Below are 22,535 nucleotides of genomic sequence, written 5' to 3' on the forward strand. Positions count from 1 at the left end.
AACTTTAACAACCTATAAGTTTAGAGGCATGCGCTACAAGATGTCGCTAGTTTCCATACAAACAAAATATTTGTCCGAATGGTAACAGTCGACGTCGCCCTAAACACGTCATTACGGATCCTCCCGATCCATTAACGGCGCTTTTAGGTATCCCAAGCACCGATCATCGTTCTTGAATTAACTCATAGACGCAGCCCATTGAGTTTCTCGCCGGATCTTCTCAGTGGGGCGCATTTCCGATCCGGTGGTAGATTCTGCGAAGCACGGCTCTTGCTAGGGTTAGTATTAGTAACGTCTTCAGGTGAGCCTCGTGAGTTCACCTACTAGTTCAGTGAATCTAGAATAACCCCTCGAGGCTACTAGAATATGTAGGACAAAAAAAACGCCCAACACATTCTGACTCGAGCATTCGAACGATGCGGAGCTCTCTGTTGTTATTGTTGTACACTTGAATTTCAACAAAATGAATTGTTTGAAAAAATAAATTTTAATTATTGTCTCTAGGGAAGGCAATGATAACGTGGACAAGAATAGCGTCAGCGACACTGACGTCGGTATTTTAAAACCCCAAGGAACCAGCCACTCCGTCATACATAATTAATTATACAAGTGTACTGATGGGCTGTTATTATTCTACCTATATTTTGGACAAATTTTAATAAAGACAAACAATATTTAATCTATTACCAATTTGACCACAGACTATAAGCAATAAGAAAAGTTTGACAATAAACAAATAGTACGCATGCGTGTTGTGTTAAATACATGATAGTGTGTGTTATGTTTTTATTAATTGATTTAATGTATTTTTTAAGCATAATTAACAAAAAAATATTAACATTCTGCACTCCTTCTCTATATTCTCTATAAGAGTGGGAAATTATTTACTTCCTCCGTCCACGCAATTTTCGTAAAAAGGGGTACAAAGTTTTTGCTTATGTATTAATTATAAAGATTTTCCATTCAATCAAAAGAATCTATTATACCTAGTCAGGTCATAAATTCTGTCACATGTTTAATGTAAAATAATTGAAACAAGTTTATTCATTATCTAACCATTCATATACCAAAATGAACTTAACAAAACATAGATTCTTATAACACTAAAGTTCAAAATGACCTCCGTGATTTTGAATACAGGCTTTCAATCTGCGCGGCCAGTCGTCTATCGCAGCACGAACGAGGTCCATGTCAATATCGGCGGCTGCCTTAATCAAGGATGTCTTGAGTGACTCCAAATTGAGATGAGGCTTTGAGCACGCCTTTTCCTCCAAGTGTTGCCATATCTTGTAGTCTAACGGATTCAAATCTGGACTGGAGGAGGGCCAGTCTTCGTGCCGGATGAAGTCGATTTCACGCGCCGCCACCCAGTCTTGTGTGCTCTTCGCTCTATGAGCTGGCGCCGAATCTTGTTGGAATACCCAGTGCCTGTTATTGAACATGGTATGAGAAACAGGTTCCACAAGGTTCGTCAGGACTGTATTTTGATACACAACTGCATTCGTTTTTACACCTTTCTCACAAAAATGTACCTCTGTTAAGCCCCAATAAGAAACTCCCAACCATACCATGAGCGAGGATGGAAAATGACCTCGTTGGACACGCGGAATACGGTTGCTCGCTTCTTCACTAATGTGTGCGTACACCTTATCATTTTGTTTGTTGTAGCTCTGTTCTACGGTAAAAAATTTTTCATCCGAAAAAAGAATTTCCCGATATTTTTTTCCCGCGTACCGCTTCAACAAAGCGCGGCATCTCTTCAGTCTCAGGTCCATTAGACGAGCATTCAAACGATGTCCTGTTTTTCTTCGATATGCCCGAAGCCCTAAGTCTTCATTTAACACCCTTTTCACCGTGGTTCTGCTTAACCCCATCTGAAGGGCCAACAGTTTCTGCTTAGGTTTGGGATTTCTTTGAATTCGCGCCTTCACAGCTTTTATCACTGCTGGAGTCCTAACAGACCGAGGGCGACCACTTCTTGACCTGTCATCTACACTAGAGTCTTCATTATATCGTTTGATGGTACGATAAACGAATCTTTTGGTTATATTAAAAATTTTCAGTATGTTAAAAATTTGAATTGGCGCGTAACCGCAACGATGCAACGCAATAACTGCAACACGGTCTTCTTTAAGCGTCCACTCCATATTTAAAAATGAGTAAAATTCTAAAAGTATACATTTTTTATTTTCATGAACAATTCGAAATTCGAATTCAATAAACTTTTTTGTGGCCAGCATTCTAAAAGAAAAGTTTTTACTGTGTGACAATACTTATGACCTGACTAGTTATATAAAAATGAATTGCTGTTCGTTAATCTCGCTAAAACTCGAGAACGGCTGGACCGATTTGTCTAATTTTGGTCTTGAATTATTTGTGGAAGTCCAGAGAAGGTTTCAAACGTAGATAGATATGAAAATGCTCGGAATTAAATAAAGATAACAATTTTGTTTTTCCTTTGATGTGTCCCGTGGCGGACGGATTCCTTTTCTTTGTTTTAAGTTTATTTTATACAAAAGTTTAGGTCTTTTATTTATCGATTGAGGCACTACGAAGTCTGCCAGGTCAGCTAGTTTCATACAAATTTGGGTTCGCTCGAAAAAGCCCTCGCATCAACGCGAAATTAATATATGTTCAAGTACCCTGCCGGTACTCCGCAGCTAAACAAAGCGTGAACATAATTTGAACTCAATAAACGCGTCGAGTGGAAGGTCGCTTGAGATCAATTGTGCGTCATTGGAATTGAGTTACGGGCCGGGAGGAGCAATTGTTATAGTTACATTGAACCCTGGACGGGTTGAGAGCATTCTTACTGTCAACTCTAGCGTGCAGGCGACGGGGAATTAAAAAAAAACAATATTAGTTGTCTGTAAGGTTGGTTTACGGACGATAGTTTGACGTGATAACGTCAGTAGCCCTCTACCCGATGATATGTAGGCGAAGTAAATTGTCCCTTAGAAATAAGGTGACACTCTACAAAACTTGCATACGCCCCGTCATGACCTATGCGAGTGTAGTGTTCGCTCACGCGGCCCGCACTAACTTAAAATCATTCCAAGTAATTCAATCCCGTTTTTGCAGGATAGCCGTCGGAGCTCCGTGGTTCGTCAGGAACGTCGACCTCCATGACGACCTGGCCTTAGAGTCCATCAGTAAGTATCTGCAGTCGGCGTCGATGCGATTTTTTATTGCTTAGATGGGTGAACGAGCTCACAGCCCACCTGGTGTTGAGTGGTTACTGGAACCCATAGACATCCACAACGTAAATGCGCCATTCAAACCGAAACGCATTACTGCTTCACGGCAAGGTGCGTTAAAATAAACCTCAGATGCCATTTGCCCCGTTGGTCGACCCAGGGCTGCGTTTCGTATGATACCAAATGCGAACCGAACTTTGTAATGCTGAGATCACAAAACGGGAACCACTTAAAATCAATCATATTTTGTTTTCTGCTTCGTAAGCGCACGGTCCATTAGAGCAGCTGATAAAGGCCGAGCCGCATCTATAGGCCGCTACTTTCGCGTACGGAGCACGTCGTCTGAGCTACAGTATCTACGTGGTATCTCGTGAGCGCAGGTGACCCTTCTGCCTTCGAAGGTAAACCAAAGCGTAAAATAAAGTAAGTGAGCAAATTCCACGTGTCGAGAGCCATAGCGGAGATCTAAACGATCTTTATATTGATAAAACCCTGCAAAATATATCATACGCTTTTATTAGCTTCAGACGTATGTATGTGATGGAATCTTTGAACATGATTTTGGTCCCCTTTCAAAACGTCGGATTAACTCGAAATTTGGTATACGTATAAAGGACCGATGACAATTCAATATTAAAAAAAATATTGAAATTCAACTAAAAAATAGAAAATAAATTTTAATAAATATGAATTAAAAATAGAGTAAGAAAAAATTATTTTATTGTAAAAAAAAAAGCGTGGGGTGCTTCTCAAGATATTATCAAGATAATCATTCTACTCATATCTGTTCATAAAATATTTATAATTACTGATACCATTTTCTATTTTTCTATTTTTTAGATGGATTTTCTATAAAAGCGTATTTTGTTAGTTTTTTTAAACTATTATTTATTTTTCTATTATTCTGATGTTGACAGCTTATGAATACTGGATTAAATGAACACATTCAAGCTGATGCATACCGCAAAGCTCTTTTAAACATCGTTTCGCTATAGCGCCCGGTAAGCTTTTTTTTTTTTATTGCTTAGATGAGTGGACGAGCTCACAGCCCACCTGGTGTTAAGTGGTAACTGGAGCCCATAGACATCTACAACGTAAATGCGCCACGCACCTTGAGATATAAGTTCTAAGGTCTCAGTATAGTTACAACGGCTGCCCCACCCTTCAAACCGAAACGCATTACTGCTTCACGGCTGAAATAGGCAGGGAAGTGGTACCTACCCGTGCGGACTCACAAGCACTGTGAAAGGGGTGTTAGTTCCAGAGTTACGTGGTACTTGGCAAGCACGACATCTGGATATTTTCTATGGGAGAACTCGCGAATCTAGGTTATGGGAGGAGCTTGGGTTTGCTCTAGAGGCAGCTCCATGATGCAGGATGGGGGGTACAGCGGGGACAGGAGGCACCGACCTCGGCTCTTTCAATAAGCCTTAGACCTACATACCTAGACTGACCCTTAGATTTGTACCTATTGCATTTTGAGTGCGCGCTTATTAGAGAGCACTAGGGTAATGATGCACACGGGCTAGAGACGCCTTTGGGTGGCGGATGATGTGATGATGAAAATGGGACAACAGGATCCTCTAATCACTATCCATGGAACGCACGGGACAAAACGTGCAGAGGTTCCAAAACCATTAGAAATCCTGATTCTTGTTTTATTTTGACAAGATTTGTCTGAATCCTTTCATTGCGTCCGTCAAAGTGTCAGATACATCACAATCACACCTGAAGTGACGCGTGTCTTTTTTATTACCCTTTTATTGCTTAGATAGATGGACTAGTTCACGGCCCGCCTGGTGTTACCGAAGCCCGTAGACATCTACAGCGCAAATGCCGTCACCCACTTTAGGATATGAGTTCTAAGGTCTCAGTTATTACAGTACAAGGCTGCCCCACCCTTAAAACCGAAACTCATTTCTGCTTCACGGCAGAAATAGACAGGGTGGTGGTAACAGCCTGTGCGGACTCACAAGCCTTCCTACCATCAGTAAACTAATGTCTGGTGTGTGAAAAAGACTTCGAAGTAATAATTAATTTTTGTTTGAGCGTCATCTAATGAACTGTATTATAGACAGACACCAAAACACTGATGTTTTGGATGACATTATTGTATTGGAATATCACAACCCACCGGCTCCGTTAAACGTTTGCAAGTAACTGCAAGTTAAATTACATCCCCAAAATCCTGACTATAGATTAGGCGTTATACAATCTTAAACTTTTCTAAGTGCATTTTATCGTTACGACTTATAATGCATTTGTGCCGGTCAGAGAACAGTGATATTTTGTTGCGAAATGCTATCCATGTTCTCGTGTACGATTTGATTAAAGAATTCGTTTCTTTCACGTATCTGGGGAGCCGGGGAGAGGATATCTATATAATATATGTAATACGTGAAGCAAAAACTTTGTAACGCTTTTTACGAAAATTGCGCGGACGGAAGAGTATGAAATTTCACACACTTGTAGAGAATATACAGAAGGAGTGCAGAATGTTAATTTTATTTTTAAATTATGCAAAAAAAAAATACATTAAATCAATAAATAAAAAATTACACACACTACCATGTATTTAACACACACACATATACATATATACTCTTCGTTTACTGTCAAACTTTTGTTATTGTTTAAAGTCTGTGGTCAAATTGAAAATAGATTAATATTATTTGTCTATAGTGCAGTCTTGGCGAATCAACATGGCGGTAGTCTCGTGGTTCAGGTCTAAATTTTGTCTATTATTTTTACTATTAGTTATACGGCAAACTTTAATCTTTAAGCTGTACGCCTGAAAGTATGTCAAAATTAACAAAACAAAATCCATTTACATAAATATAGCCTCGCTTCTCGCCTTCCCGCGAAAATTTCCGACCTGTATGATTCAGAATATAGTTATGAGATTTATATCTGTCGGTTTTAATTACGTTAAATAAAATAAAAAAACCTACTCGTTAAACAAATTAATGTTATACATTTAGCTACTACAACACAAACACACACACAAAAAAATATATAGTCCAAATTATTTATCCAACGTGTTACGTGTTGAATGCAGCGGATTAGCGGCCATATTGAATTTTTTTTTCTTTCAAATAGAAATAAATGAATTGAGCTGTCATACGCCCTTTTGTGATGTTTTCAAACTTTAATACTATGAATAGTGAAGAGACAGGCGATGAATCGATTCAGAGTATTAATTTACGAAATGTTCCTCCATAGTTTATGGGGTCATGGTCCATATAAGTGTAAGCCGTAAATACTATTACTTAATGCATTTAGGTAATTTTTATGATATTAAGATATGACTTTTTTCTTCCTGCCTATGCTGGTACTGAGGGGTGATGCCAGCTTAACCAAGCGATTAGGTAAGCTCACGGGGCTCTAACCTCACGTTGCTAACACTAGTCCTAACAAGAGCAGTGCTGCGCAGAATCACACGCGAGATCACACTCTGGTTAATATTACTGACATCCAAGGGCGGTCAGACTGTTAGTCTGCGATTCACGCGGATACTTTGAGACTACTGAAAAGATATATTTGTCGTGACCCGAATTCAGTATTTTTTCAGCTGCCTTAAGCACAGAGTTTCTTTCTCCACCTCACAGTATCTACAGACAGAATTTGTTGCGAGTTAGTTAAAGTTCTTCATAGGATTTTTGAGGTCACATCCTAGCTTCAAACTTGCGATAAGGTGTTCTGTGACTTACGCTTGAGTATCGCCATTGTATGATGCAAAATGTTATTGAGGTCTCGATGTCCTGACCCAAAATCATGAGAAAACTTCAGTATGGGGTCATTGGTGTTTTTGATTTTCATCGCTTCGACTGACAATTTAACCCTATCGTGCCGGCGAATCGCAATAACGACACGTAAAATTTCCAACGACTAAAGATACCTTCCCATTCCAGTAAAACCATTGCACACTTACACGCTAATGCCAAGCTTCTTTGTATTTGTATAACTATCTACATATTTGATTTTATATCGATTCTAAAAAAAACCATATTCGATTTAATTTTATCGATAAAGGGCTGACATTCGTTATCGATTCCGATAGTTTTAGAGCGGTGTCGCAACACCAGACTGTTCTTTTGTCCGTTATGCATTTAAATACGTTCTCGGGGTTCAGTTGACGTCACACAAAAACCTTGACGTTTTAATTAGAGGCACGAATTATCAAGACGTAACGCTGACAGATCGTTATAGTTGTTGAAGTTTTCTTTTATAATTTGTTTACGGCCATTGGCCACCAGACTTATTAGCCATAGTGTTTAATTTCCAAATAGTAAAAAAGTCGCTGTCCGTTCTTATCTATTTTTAATACGCTTTTAGTTGGATTTTCTACAAAAGTGTATTTTTTTAGTTTTTTTATACTATATTATTTATTCTATGTAGCTCTTTTAAACTATGTAACCGATATTAATATTGTTTCTAATACTAGAACGAGCGGTAAAAGAGAAAATTTAATGTAATTTATAAAAACAAAATGGCGGCGTTGACAAAAGGCAAACTGTTTTCGGACGCTTTTTTTATTGTCCTTGTAGGCAGACGAGTATACAGCCCATCTGATGGTGAGTGGTTACCGTCGCCCATGGACTTCAGCAATGCCAGGAGCAGACCCAAGCCGCTGCCTTACTTGGCTAGGATTGAGCTAATTTGAAGAGAAAGATGTGGCGTGATCACGAACAGAACTCTGAGCTGGTCTCCAATAGTCCTGTAAATGCCCTTTCTCAGTACGCCGCCAATATTGCAAAATTTGGACCTCAATAAGCTACAGTTAGAACAAAACTATTGAGGCGACCTCATATTCTACGTTCTCGCGTTCCTCCGATTAAGTATCACAGGTCCTCCCGCACGTGGACTACCATTCCTTAGCAGGCTCACTTGTCGGTAAGAAACTTAGTCATAATTAAATTAAGCAAGTTTTGTTCAAAAACATATATTGACTAGCTGACCCGGCAGACCACTTAGTGCCTCAATCGATAAATTAAAGACCTAAACTTTTGTATAAAATAAACTTAAAACAAACAAAAGGAATCCGTCTGACGGAGAACACATCAAAGGAAAAACAAAATTTTTATTTTTTTTCAATTCCGAGCATTTTCATATTTATCTACCTTTTAAACCTTTTCTGGACTTTCACAAATAATTTAAGATCAAAATTAGCCAAATCGGTCCAGCCGTTCTCGAGTTTTAGCGAGACTAACGAACAGTAATTTATTTTTATATATATAGATTTAGAGCTGCGAACGCAAGGCAATAAACGGGAATTGAATCTGTATATAATATGTTCCTTAATAGCTCCTTAATTCTTAAAGAAACAAAAAAGTCTCTTCCTATGGCAGGTCGCAATATTTATATGGAAATATAGCTCTAGGGTTGAGGTCAAACACGTGGCCAGTCGCCTCCCCCACTTTGCCCGGCTTCTGACGTATAGGACGTCAGACGAGAGAGTGGAAGTGAACGCTTTTTATAGATAGGACCCTAGGCCCCTTAAAACCTCCTTGGGCCCGCAGTCTGGTCCCAACAGCTGGAAGTCGTCAAGTCTCACATACCCCACGTGCCCCCTAGGTGCGAAAGCTTTGTATGAGGATCGATCGATGTTTTGTCGTGCGCACATAACTTATGTTGCAAGCCAGATTTTGTTTCTTTTTATTTGTGTTTTTTATGTATATTTAGCTTGTGATGTGTATTGTGAGCCTAATAAAATAAATAAATAAATAGATCCAAACTCAAAAGCCAAATCTCTGCATAAAATGATTAGAGGAAATTCTGCGCTGACTCCACGTGGTGTGGTATAAAGGGCTAGAGAAAGAAGATAGCTCCCAGAGGCGGATTATCCGTAAAGCAAACTAGGCACGTGCCTAGGGGCGTGCAGTTACTAGGGGCGCGCGAGCTCAGAATTTTTAAATAAATAAAGAAATTAACATATCGACGATTAAGAACTAAATGCCTGAACTAAATTTCCTGGTCTACTAAGGTCTAGGGTTTGATGATACAAAGTCATCGTAATGGCAAAAACAAGTAGTTAAACTTTATAGTATTATTCTTGGCCGGTACAAGGGCGCCGATAAAGTGATTGCCTAGGGGCTCTGGACCTTTAATCCGCCACTGATAGCTTCTCAGTCATTACGGATGCAGGATCCTGTTCAAAGTGTCTTAATGCTCCACATGTCATGAAGTATAGTAAGGAAACCTACAGATTTTATTTTTTAAATTATCGGTTTGTGTTTCTGAAAGGAGAAAGCGGCAGCTTTTTTGGTTTAAATTGTTATTTTGCTTTGTCTGGTTCGTTTCGCGTTGATAAATATTTTGCTGGTCATTAATTGAACTAATCGAAGTTAGTGCGTGTTTTTGACGTATTTCAATTAAGACGTGTCTACAGGAATTTTAACTCGTGTTTAATGATCATGTCAAAATGATAAACGACATTACAACCTTGACCGCTTAGAATTGGACGGCGCTTTCTATTTTTCATTTTAAGAACTTTATCGAAAAATAATGTAGTACATTTTTATTGTAAAAATTTGAAATTATAAATAAATGAAGAAAACAGATTATCTAGCACCTGTAGGCAGCGGTTTAACTATACTTCCATGTTCATTTATTTATTATTACTTAGATCATTTGACGAGCTCAAAGCCCACCTGGTGTTAGTGGTTACAAGAGCTCATAGGCATCATCTTGAGACAAGAGTTCTAAGGTCTCAGTATAGTTACAACGGCTGCCTCATCCTTTAAGCCGAAACGCATTGCTTCACGGCAGAAATTGACAGGGTGGTGGTACCTACCCGTGCGGACTCACAAGAGGTCTTATCATCAGTAATAGAGAGTTCATGAGCGATTGCGGCTAGTTTCTCGGTAATAGCAACAATTTCAGCTCAATTCTTGTTACCAATTATACTATAGTTATATAACCCCGTCAGAGACAATGCTATAAGTCCACTGAGTTTCTCGCCGGATCTTCTCAGTGGGTCGCGTTTCCGATCCGGTGGTAGATTCTTCTGTGAAGCACTGCTCTTGCTAGGGCTAGTGTTAGCAACGTCGTCAGGTTTGGGCTCCGTGCGCTCTCCAACTAATTCGGCGAATCTAGTATAATCCCTCGAAGTTACCATAGAATTGATAAAAAAAGAATCATCATTGATACACCAATAATTGTGTCAATTTTATATAAATTCTGCCCTAAATTTCGTATTGGATTGTTGGCTTTGTTTCGACGCAGACTTCGGGCGCGCTTTGAGCTCCATTGTTAACGTTAAATATACTCTTAAGATCATAAAGTATAGTCAATTTTTTACATCAGTAACTGCTCCTGGATGTTTAAGGACAAGGATCCACTATTGTTCGTTTATAACAGTGAAGGTGCGACTGATCTTTGTGTTGGTCACAGTTGGCGACCGCTTACGATTCATTGTTTTTATTATTTGTTGATGTTTTATTGCTTCTATTGGAGGATGAGTCCACCGTCCTATGCAACGTGCCGGCCCAATCTGTGCCGATTGCATTGTTTAATAGATGTGTATATCTACAAGCCTGAACGCATAAGTGGTTCGCGGCAAGAATACGCAGGATGATAGTACCTATGCGTGCAAAATACAGTCCAATAGTAAACGAGTAATAAGCTAGTATAATAGAGTAATTGATAGAATAGTGGTACCGGCCCGTACGAGTTTACAATACCTCGTAATACCAGTAAATACCGGTTTTACTGGTGGTAGGACCTCTTGTGAGTCCGCACGGGTAGGTACTACCACCCTGCCTATTTTTGCCGTGAAGCAGTAACGCGTTTCGGTTTGAAGGGTGGGGCAGCAGCCGTTGTATCTATACCGAGACCTTAGAACTTATATCTCAAGATGGGTAGCACATTTACGTTGTAGATGTGTATGGGCTCCAGTAACCACTTAACACCAGGTGGGCTGTGAGCTCGTCCACCCATCTAAGCAATAAAAAAGAAAAAAAAACCCATCGGAACCGTTTCAATTGAAGCCGACTCGCGCTTCGCACTTTTGGGTCGCAGACCAAAAACAATGCCTTTTTTATTTCAACCCTCGAACAAGCGTATTCTGGTTTCAAATTCTAAAGTGTGAAGTGTCATAGAAAATACAGTTGTTTGACGTGCGTCTGTGTGTGGGTTTCAAGATGGCCACACAATCGTTTAAGTGACAATGAATTTGAGTAATTTCTGTGTAGCAAGTGGTTTTTATTTATTGCTTAGTTAGCGAAAGAGGTCGACCGAAGAAGACATGGATGGAGTGTGTGAATGACGATATGAGAGAGAGAGAGGAGTGAGTGTTGAGATGACGGCTGATAGAAGAGATTGGAATAAAAAAATCGCCGTGCCGACCCCACCTAGTGGCATAAGGTGAAGAAATAGAATAAGTTGGGTGGACGAACTTACAGCTGATGTTCAGTCGTCGCCGGAGTCCATAGGCATCTACAACGTAAATGCCACCACTCACCTTGAGTGAGATATGAGTTCTAAGGTCTCAGTATAGTTTCAACGGCTGCCCCGCCTTTCAAACCGAAACGTATTACTGCTTCACGGCAGAAATAGGCAGAGCATAGTGTCCGAAAAACTAAAATCATACGCAAGAGACCGAGAGAGGATAGGTACCATATCCGACCCTAACTCTACTAGAGAATTTAATAATGAACTACTAACAAAACCTGCCCGTTTTTATGCCGAAACAATTATCTGATTTAATTAAAATAGGTACCCACTCACGGAATCATTCACGTGGAATGCAATGAGCAGGCGAAGTGCGAAGTTCTCACGGGACTTGCGCTCTGAGGGCCGGTGTCGTAGCAAAAGCGCAACACACCGAGTATAATCAACACAGACGCGCTAAAGTAACATGAAGATAACAATATCACCGGTGTTAGGACGTCTTGTGAGTCTGCACGGGTAGGTACCACCGCCCTGCCCATTTCTGCTGTGAAGCAGTGATGCGTTCCGGTTTGAAGGGTGGGGCAGCCGTTGGACTGTTAAAAGTGTGACCTTAGAACTCAGGTCTCGAGGTGGGTGGCATTTACGTTGTCGATGTCCATGGGCTCCGGTAACCACTTAACACCATGTGGACCGTGAGCTCGTCCACCCATCTAAGCAATAAAAAATAATTTAGTTTATTGTTTTTAGTGTATATTAATTTGGTTTGGAATATCTTTTTTTTTCTATTTGAAGTCGGTTTTTGTTAAAGCATGTCTATTTACAATTATTATTTATTGTTATTCGCTTTGTTTTTTTTTTTATCGATTCTGATAAATTGTAATTTTAGTTTAGTTTCATTTAAATATTATATCAATTACATAATATAACATTATATGTGAAATTTTATCGGCTTTAAGTTGCCTAAGCAAACGCATTTTTTTATATATTTTTTTGTAACTTAGTACCTATATACAACGTGTTGTTGTTGTTGTACGAAACACCCGAAATTGTCGATTCGTATCAGCGGGAGGGACATAGTTTTCTTTGTCCGCACCTGCTAGAAGTATCGCGTGTGCGTAGAGTGCATAAATGGAGGGAAATGCAACTAGAGTCGCCGAACGAGGCTTCCAGAAAAGTCCATTGAACTTAGAGTCGATTACCACCACTTTTTTCCCAATTCACACCTACGGTCTTGACTTAAAACGCTTCATTCAATTCCATTTCATGTCACTTTTAAAAATAGGTGTCCATATGCGCATTTTACGGCGATGCAGTATTGCATTACGCTTTGAAAGCACTCTGTCCGTATATTTACTGTATTTACTGGTGGTAGGACGTCTTGTGAGTCCGCGTGGGTAGGTACCACCACCCTACATAATTATACCGTGAAGCAGTAATGCGTTTCGGTTTGAAGGGTGGGGCAGTCGTTGTAACTATACTGAGACTTTAGAATCTTCCGTCCTTATATCTCAAGGTGGTTGGCGCATTTACGTTGTAGATGTCTATGGGCTCCCGTAACCACTTAACACCAGGTGGACCGTGAGCTCGTCCACCGATCTAAGCAATAAAAAAAATACAATTCAAACGAAACTTCGACCTCATGTCCCAAGGTTGGTGCACGCAATCACGCCGTGACCATTATCGGCTTCCGCACTCACATAACCTCATCTGCCATCGAGTAATCTAAATTCATTGACAATTCATCTCGTTTTGTATAAATGCACAGTTTTTTTTTGTCCTATCTAAACTGATAGACTTGAGAGGCTATGCCAGCATCACCGAGCGAGTAGGTGAACTCACGGGGCTCTAACCTGAGGACGTTGCTAACACTAGCCATAGAAAGAGCAGCGCTTCGCGAAATCTATCACCGTATCTTTTTTTTCCTTTTTTTCCCCTTACCTATGCTGATAGCCTCGTGAGGCTATTTTAGCTTCGCCCTAAAGTGTAGGTGAGCTCACGAGGCTCTAACCTGAAGACGTTGCTAACATTAACTCTAGCAAGAGCAGAGCTTCGCAGAATCTACCACCGGATCGGAAACGCGACCCACTGAGAAGATCCGGCGAGAAACTCAGTGGGCTGCGCACAGTGACAGTATATTGGTAATTCCGAGAGATATATCGCTACATATCGTTTCGAACTGGTATAGACAGAGGATATGCAATTTGCAAACTTGTTACGAGGGGCCTGTAAGTGAGATAGACGGGAGACACGCGCGGATGTCGTATAAGCGCAGAGAAAAGTCTTATTGAGAACTCAATTCTTTCAATCTTAGCCTTGGAGAGCGAGACGCATCTGATGCTATTTACAACACTCTCCCGATACTACCGCTATTATCTCGTCACGAATTAGGCGTGGTAATTCTATTCCCATCATTGAAATCTGATTGACTGAATTGAGCCCGTGAGCTCACCTATGGAGCTGGAATAGTCCTAAGGCTACCAGCGATTAGATATAGAAAATAATTACAACACCTGTAACCTACAACTACCTCTTTTTTTTTTCTCGGGTCGGGGCCGAACCTCCTACGAGGTCCCCGCGCGCCCCTTATGCGTATGTGAGACTCAACGATCTGCAGGTGTTGAGAGCAGATCGCGGGCCCAAGGATTTTAGGGCCCACCCACTAAACGACTCCCCTGCATTCTTACACCCGACGTCCGATCTCCGTCCGGGGTCAGAACCCGGTCAGAGTAGGGGGGTTCCCGCGGTCAACACTACAACCAGACACGCGGCGCCACCCCGAGGACGCCCGACCGACGGATCATCGAGGCGATAGTCGACGACCAACGACGTCGGTCTCCGCGGTACGGCGGCCCTACCAGGCCGCCCGGGCGATGCCGCTGGTGTTCCGTGATACCCCGCTGGGCCAGAACCAGCCTGCCGGGACCTACTTACAACCTGCCGTAACTTTTCCTGAACTTATATAAAATAGAGTCCAAAAATATCGTTTGTTGTACAGAGCAACCTACATATTGAAGTTTTATTTAAAACTAGCGACCCGCCCTCGCTTCGCTTCGGAAACATTAAAACACACAGGAAACAAAAAAAAAAAAATTAAAAAAAATAAAAAAAAGTAGCCTATGTTCATCAGGGACAATGTCGGCTTCTAATGGAAAAAGAATTTTTCAAATCGGTCCAGTAGTTTCGGAGCCTATTCGAAACAAACAAACAAATCTTTCCTCTTTATAATATTAGTATAGACTAGCAACCCGCCTTCGCTTCGCTTCGCTTCGGAAACATTAAATTTTATTATTGATAGCTGAGTTCCGCGATGTTACCCGCGATTGCAACCCCGGTTGTTGTACCGCGGGTGATGCCGCGGGGCGAAGCTAGTCTAAAAAAAGTAGCCTAAGCTACTCATTATATCATCAGCTACCTATCAGTGAAAGTCTCGTCAAAATCGGTCCAGCCGTTCCAGAGATTAACCCAAACAAACAGACATACAGACAAACAGACAGAAAAAAATTGTAAAAAATGTTATTTTGGTGTATGTACCGTACATATATTCATATGCATGTAATAAAAAGCGGATATTTCAATATTACAAACAGACACTCCGATTTTATTTATATGTATAGATAATTAGACTTAGTTCGAACTAATAGACATTTTATGCGTGAGAAAAAAACAGATGCTCATAGCCACGAATGAGGGTCGATTGTGATTTAGGTCGCGCGTGTTGTCACCCCAGGGGTTGATACTTACCCTGAAACGTGTCGATGAATATTAGCTAAACGCTAAATGCTAAATGAATAGTAGCTAAATCCAGCTGTTGTCAGAACCACATACCGTCAAATATTGAGACAAAATCGTCAATGCTAATCAGAAAGATTTGTTTTGAAAGACACAAGAGATTCTACCACCAGTAACAAGGCAAATTATAATTTTGGAGGTTTGATTTTTATAACATGATGTTATACCTTCACCGTGGAAGTCAATCGTGAACATTTGTTAAGTATGTATTTCATTAGGGAAATTGGTACCCGCAGGCGGGATTCGAACACCGGTGCATCGCTACATACGAATGCACCGGACCTCTTATCCTTTAGGCCACGACGAGCCATTCTGGCGTGCACGCCAAAACCGTTGGAGTTACACGCAGGTATACAATGTATAATGAATTTTTTTATCTTAAATATTACTACAAAAAAGCTCGCGCCCTTATCGCAAAAATCTCTCTTTTTCTCTCTTCTTCATCGTTCCCTCACTGCTGAGGATCGTGACCACATGTGACCATCCTTCACAGTGTTCGATCATGAGTGGCATGGACCGCATGGTATACACTACCACCAACCGCTTCCTTGACCAGATCTGACCATCTGGCTAGTGTTGTGCCCACGGCAAAAATAGTGAACCACAAATACAATGAAAAATTTATAATTTATTTCCAACGCATATTTGGTAGTAACAAATTGATCTTTATATCAAAACTAGCTTTTGCCCGCGACTTCGTCCGCGTGGAATAAATAGTTCACAAATAATGCTTTATTTTAGAACAAATTTGGTTAGCATAAAAAACGTTATAGTGAGCCAACCTTAACATAATTATAGACATATGCTGTCGCGGACTTTTTTTTAGATCTTTTAAAGGGTAAAAATTCTGTCATATATTATTTTAGCGAAACTTTAACCGTTTCTGCAGCGCACGCAGCGGAAGCTCTCAAAAGGAAGAAAAAAAAACCTGATTTTGAAACATTCTTTATTAGTGTTCCGCTTGTACTAGTCTTAGTCGTGATGTTATATAGCCTATAGCATTCCTCAATAAATGGCCTATCTAATACTGAAATAATTTTTCAAATCGGACCAGTATTTCCTGAGATTAGCGCGTTCAGTCAAACAAACCCTTTAGCTTTATAATATTAAGTATAGATAATACAAATACTTTTATCGAATCTGGTATTCAAAGTAGATAAATTTTGTCTTTGAGATGATATAATTTGAACAAATATTTGAATAGTTATGACTTTAGTCTACTAGACTATGAGTGTGCGCTATTATGAAAGATGAAGATAAAGAATTTAATAAGATCAATTATAAATTACAGTTTTTCGAAGCGAAGCAAGGGCGGGTCACTAGTACATAAGCACCCAGACGTAGAGCAAACAAATCTGTTCTCCGATGCGGGAATCGAACCCGCGACCCTTGGTGCAACAGTCAGGGACGCTGCTAACTTCTGCACCAAAGAGGTAGTGTTTTTTTTTTTTAAATTGTTTAAAACATTTTGTCGGCGACTGTACTCGCTAATACAATGGCGAAGCGCCCGATCGGCATGTCCGCCGGCTAATTGTAATTCACTTGTGCGTTCCCCTGAACTGACAGTACGACACACGACAGCAATGGATTTATCGAATTTGGATAACTTTATTTATTTATATGTGATCCCTAATATTTAAAAATAATTCACAGATTGACGAACGATTTAATATATTTTTTATACATAATTAAAAAAAAAAATGCCTTCTGCACTCCTTCTCTATATTCTTTATAAGTGTGAGAAATTTCATACTCCTCCATCCGTGCGATTTTCGTAAAAAGGGCTACAAAGTTTTTGCATCACATATTGATAAATAGATTGTACAATAATTTGACAATACAACTTTTTTTAACAGATTTTGACGTTTTAATTTTGGCGGGCTTTTCCTCGAACATAGATTATATCGCTACGTGGGAATGAATGTTGTCAATTGCGTACAGTAGGTACCTGTTATCTGTGATAATCATTGTATGGTATCATTGGATGGTAATAAATCATTTCTAAAGGCGGACTTTTTGGCGGGAACGCGAGGAGTGAAGTTGTGTGATTTGTTTTATTTTCTATTTAGTGTTTCTTCGGGTTTAAATGTGTAATAACGGTGTTTATTAAGACTTTAATATCTGTGAAAGTGCACAAATGTGGGAAAATGAAATAAAGCCGCTGGACGTAACTTCTCGGGATCCTCCAAAAAGTCCACTGAAAAAATCTCAGTAAACGACCACCATTATATTTCATCCCATATCATCTCATTTAATTTAATTTCATCATAGTTGATTAATGTCTAAAATTCTTGTTCATTTCACTCCATATTATCATTTTTCATACAGATAAGACAATAAATTAAAATAAGACTAGACCTAAAGGTCTTAGTTACATGGTAATAAGAACTCTTAATTTTTTTTCTAAAGGTATCATAGCATATCTCTTATTGGGCCCCATCTCTGAGTGTCCGGAGGCGAGCAAGAGTTTGACCGGAGCGTGGACAGCAGCGTTTTCTGATCGTACTGTGATGACTGACTAGCATTTACTAGCGATTTATTGTGAGACTACCACAGATGAGTGCCACAATCCCGCTCAATTTAGCCGCGAGGCTACCACTCACGGCTATCACTTTTGTAAAGCAGTACTGCGTTTCGGTTTGAAGGGTGGGGCAGCCGTTGTAACTATACTTGAGACCTTAGAACTCATATCTCAAGGTGGGTGGCGGCATTTATGTCATAGATGTGTTACGTTATAGATGGGCTCCGGTGACCACTTAACATCAGGTGGGCTGTGAGCTCGTTTTGCCTTCAAAGCAGTAAAGCACTTAAAGATAAGACTTGTCTCGAAGCGAGCTTAAAAAGCTTACGAAACAGAATTCCCAAGGGAAACAGAGGCTTTTCAGTTTGTACGTTAACATAATTAGCGCGTGCTTAAAAGCTGCCAGTAAGCTTATTTGTATCGAGACGTTAACGGGTTTTATTTAATTATTAAATTCATTTTATATTCACTGATAATATCATATAGAAATGCATGGATAATAACTAGGGTTGCTTGGAGCTCTTAATCCGTTAGCGAAGCTATCGAATCATCATCATTATCTTGCCCTTCTCCCAGTCACCTGGGATCGGCGCAACATGTCCTTCCACACTCATCTATCATATACCATTTCTTCGCTCACTCCCCTCTTACACATATCATCTTTCACGCAATCCATCCATTTCTTCTTAGGTCTACCTCTTCGTCCAAGCCCTGGTTCTCTAAGTGTTTCGGGTCCCCCTCACATGTCGGTCAGGGGACCGGCGAGGGGGGCCTAAGAAGACGACGTGCAAGCTGCTCTGCACGCGTTTTACGCAAGAGCATCCGGGTGATGGAAGGTCGGCAATCCTCGACCCACGCTGGTTCTGGCCCAGCGGGGTATTCCGTAGGGTAACCCACTCTAACCGGCGCCATCTAGGCGGGCTTCGGACAGTCTGCCGACCGAGAGGGCTGGTGGTCGTGGCGCCGACGACCGCTAGTCCGGCTTCAAGAGGGGGAGGGTGATGGGAGAGATGTGCTCCGCACTAAACGCTTCACTTTCCCCCTTTGCCTTTTCATGAGTTCTGTAGGAGGTTTTAGTCAGTTCGACTCTGACATACCCCGCAAGTCCGGCGATTACCTCCTGACCACCAAAAAAAAATTCATAGTTAACACTCTCTTACCAACCTCATTTTCATTTCGTCTCACCACATGTCCATACCATCCCAAACGCGAACTCTATCTATCATCTAACGTTTCATCTTATTACTTTTGTAATACGTACTGTTGAAATACGTACTCGACAAATGTTCACAATTGACTTCTGTAACTATTCTGAAACCTTCGAACTTATATCTCAAGGTGGGCGGCGCTTTACGTTGTAGATGTCTATGGGCTCCAGTAGCCACTTATCACTAGGTGGGATGTGAACTCGTCCACACATATAATCAATAAAAAAAATCATAATCAGCAAAAAAAACATAATTCCCAAATGATGGTCACCCTTTTCACTACGCAAGCTACCGTGAAGGGTTGCGAAAGATCAAACATAAATGACCCTCTCATGCGTATGAGCAAACGAAATATCGTTACAATACAGCTCACGACTTTCCTGTTTCCATGGAGGATCGCAGCCATAATATACGGGACCAGGGTATGGCTCCCAGCCCATATGGAGCACACGGCGAACGTCTGCCATCGGCTTCCTTAAGATACGATGGTGTTGCTTAGCAACGCATACCAGGGAACCAGCAGCATGGACCAGGTCAGGGTTCTCCTCTCGTTAGACATATCTTAATGCTCATAAGTAAATTGCGTAGTTTTTTTCCCCTACCTATAGACTGGTAGTCAAAGGACTATTCCATACGCACGGCAGGGTTCTTCTTTGTAGGTAGACGAGCAAACGGCCCATCTGATGGTGAGTAGTTACCGTTGCCTATGGACATCAGCTCGCTGAGTTTCTCGGCGGATCTTCTCAGCGTGTTGCGGTTCCGATCCGTTAGTAGATTCATTCGCGAAGCAGCTGCCCTTGAGTTGTTAGGTCTCCTTTGGAGGCGCTCGCGTAGCTGTTAGCAAATCCCACCCCTCCTTGCTGAGTCTTTGCTCGCTCACCTATCCTGGTGAAACTGTAGAGGCCTCCAGGCCACCAGTAATCCATCATTTTAAAAAAACATCCTAAAACACAATTATAGATATAGTATATTAACACTAAATAAAAATGGTCGCTTTTAATGTGCTTTCGGCCCTAAGTCGGGCGCCGGTTGATAGATGACTCCCAAATAAAAGGACTGATTAAGTAACGCGATCCATTTTCGCACGTCATAATTAAATATGTCATAGCGGATCGTCATCCGGGGTCGTTTTGAAACAAACCAATTTTTGAAGTAAAACTTCTCTAAGAGCGTTGAGAGCAAAATTTAACTCGCGACAGACTCGTTATGGCTAGAGAGAAAAGATACAATTTAGGGAGAGCGAGAGGGAGAAAATAGACAGAGCGTCTCGCGAACCACTCGACCGTGGAGAGGGAAAGGACAAAGCGACCTGGGACGTTTCTCTGATACACAGCATTCCCTATTACAAGAGGAATTTGACTTAAGGATTAAAAATGTAGAAAACCACATTACTGCCCACCGCAAAAGAAGTTTCACTTCTTTCACGTTCACCAAGTTTTAAGCGCGCCTTTTTTTATATATATATTTAACTGGAATTAAATGGCTAAAATATAAGAGCCCATGGACATCAGGACATCCGTCGCTCTCTTTGCGTTATGTGAAATAAAGACTGTATTTTTTAAAACGAAATAATTCTTGATTTCGGCTTGATAAAGGCAGAGTAATGGTACTAATTTAAACGGAGACAACACAGCACCTCTCTTTTTTTATTGCTTAGATAGGTGAACGAACTAACGGTTTACCTAGCGTTAAGCGCTTACTGGAGCCCATAGACAGCTACAACGTAAATGCCGCCACATACCTTGAGATATAAGTTCTAAGGTCTCAGTTTAACAATACAACGGCTGCCCCACCCTTCAAACCGAAACGCATAACTGCTTCACGGCAGAAATAGGCAGGGCGGTGGTACCTTCTCGTGCGGACTCACAAGACGTCCTACCACAAGTAGTAAATGTAATATCTGAATGTGCAGAAGCCGTTTTATTGCGGGTGCTGTGAACTTGAATCTATTTTATTCAGTCACATAGCAAGCAATATATAATATCTAGCTGTACCCGTCCGCTTCGCTAGCCATTTAAAATTATCATAATTATTTCTCACACCCACAAAGATTCTCATCATTAACGCCCCCAATTGGTGTAGGGAGTCCAACACTCATATTAGCCTATCCATTAAGTGCATGTATTTTCTACATGGATACCAAGTTTCAAGTCAATCGGATGCATGGTTCAGTAGTTATAACGGAACATCCGTAAAAACCACTGTAGATTTATATATTAGTATAGATATCACAGTGAAAATTCCTATCGCCCAGGAAGCCAATAGCAAACGTTAACGCGGCACATAATTAGACCCCAATCCTGCGGTTACAGATACCGATATAGTATAAGTTTTTTTTTTAATTTCTTTACTCATATTTCCCAATTTTTTGTTCTTTCCAATGTGGTCGTGTGTTATTACATATTTTTTGTCACTTAAAAAAAAAATCTATTCTTAGGAGGATTGTTTTAGTAGTCGAAGGGATGTTATGTGTTGCATTGTTTTATATACTAGTGGTCCCCCAATGGTTGAAATTCGTCAACCAGCGTCCCGACCCGGCAGGCTGGTTCTGGTCCAGCGGGGTATTCCGGGACACCAGCTTCACCGTCTGGGCGGCCTGACGGGCTGCCGTACCGAGACGGCCGACGTTTCAGAGCCTTCGATTCGCCTCGAAGGCTCCGTCGGCTGGGTGTCCTTGGGGTGAGCCGCGCCGTCTGGTTGTAGTGTTGACCGCGGTAACCCCCCCTACCTCATCCGGGTTCTGACCTCGGAGAGGATCGGACGTCGGGTGTAAGAGTGCAGGGGAGTCGTTTAGTGGGTCGGCCTTAAAATCCTTGGGCCCGCGATCTGCTCTCAACACCTGCAGATCGTTAACTCTCACATACCCCGCGCGCCCCTTATGAGCGGGGACCTCGTGGGAGGTTCGACCTCGGCCCGGAAAAAAAAAAGTAGTTGAAATTCGACTATAAGTAATTGAAATTATAAGTTTGAACATTATTACGATTCTTGTTGGGGCCCAAGGGGAAGTTTTGTTGAGTTCCGAAGAGTTAGTATGTTGTTTGAGCACCTTTATTATGTCGGTTAAGCACAGATGGTAACGTCTTAACGAGTGCGTGTTGCTAAGTGCACTGCTCTAAGAATATAATTAAATAACCTGACACCACAATGACGACGCACGGCGTGTCCACGTATTATTTAGGTATGTGCAAACCGTACATCTTGGCAACCCAAAAGAGCAAGAAACAATCGATTAACAATAAATGAAATAGTTCGTAAGCTTAAATAAAAATGTAAAAAATATAAAAGTTAAAAATGTAAAGGTAAAAGTAAAAATATGTATAAAATGACATTTCACAACAAAATTACTTAAAATTTAACTTAATCAAAACTAAAGGCAAAGTTGGTTCCACTGGTGTTTACGCTTCGGGCTGGCTTCGGTGGTGGCGCGAC

At 40.9% G+C, this 22,535-nt stretch overlaps 1 protein-coding gene across 2 annotated transcripts in view; it reads right to left on the minus strand.

Annotated features, from left to right (window-relative positions):
- Window positions 1-22,535, minus strand: part of LOC101736444 (protein slit) — a 141,035-nt gene that overhangs the window by 85,254 nt on the left and 33,246 nt on the right. The gene's annotated exons all lie outside the window — the stretch shown is intronic.

The sequence above is a fragment of the Bombyx mori genome, chromosome 24 (assembly GCF_030269925.1).
Source record: "Bombyx mori chromosome 24, ASM3026992v2".
NCBI lineage: Eukaryota > Metazoa > Arthropoda > Insecta > Lepidoptera > Bombycidae > Bombyx > Bombyx mori.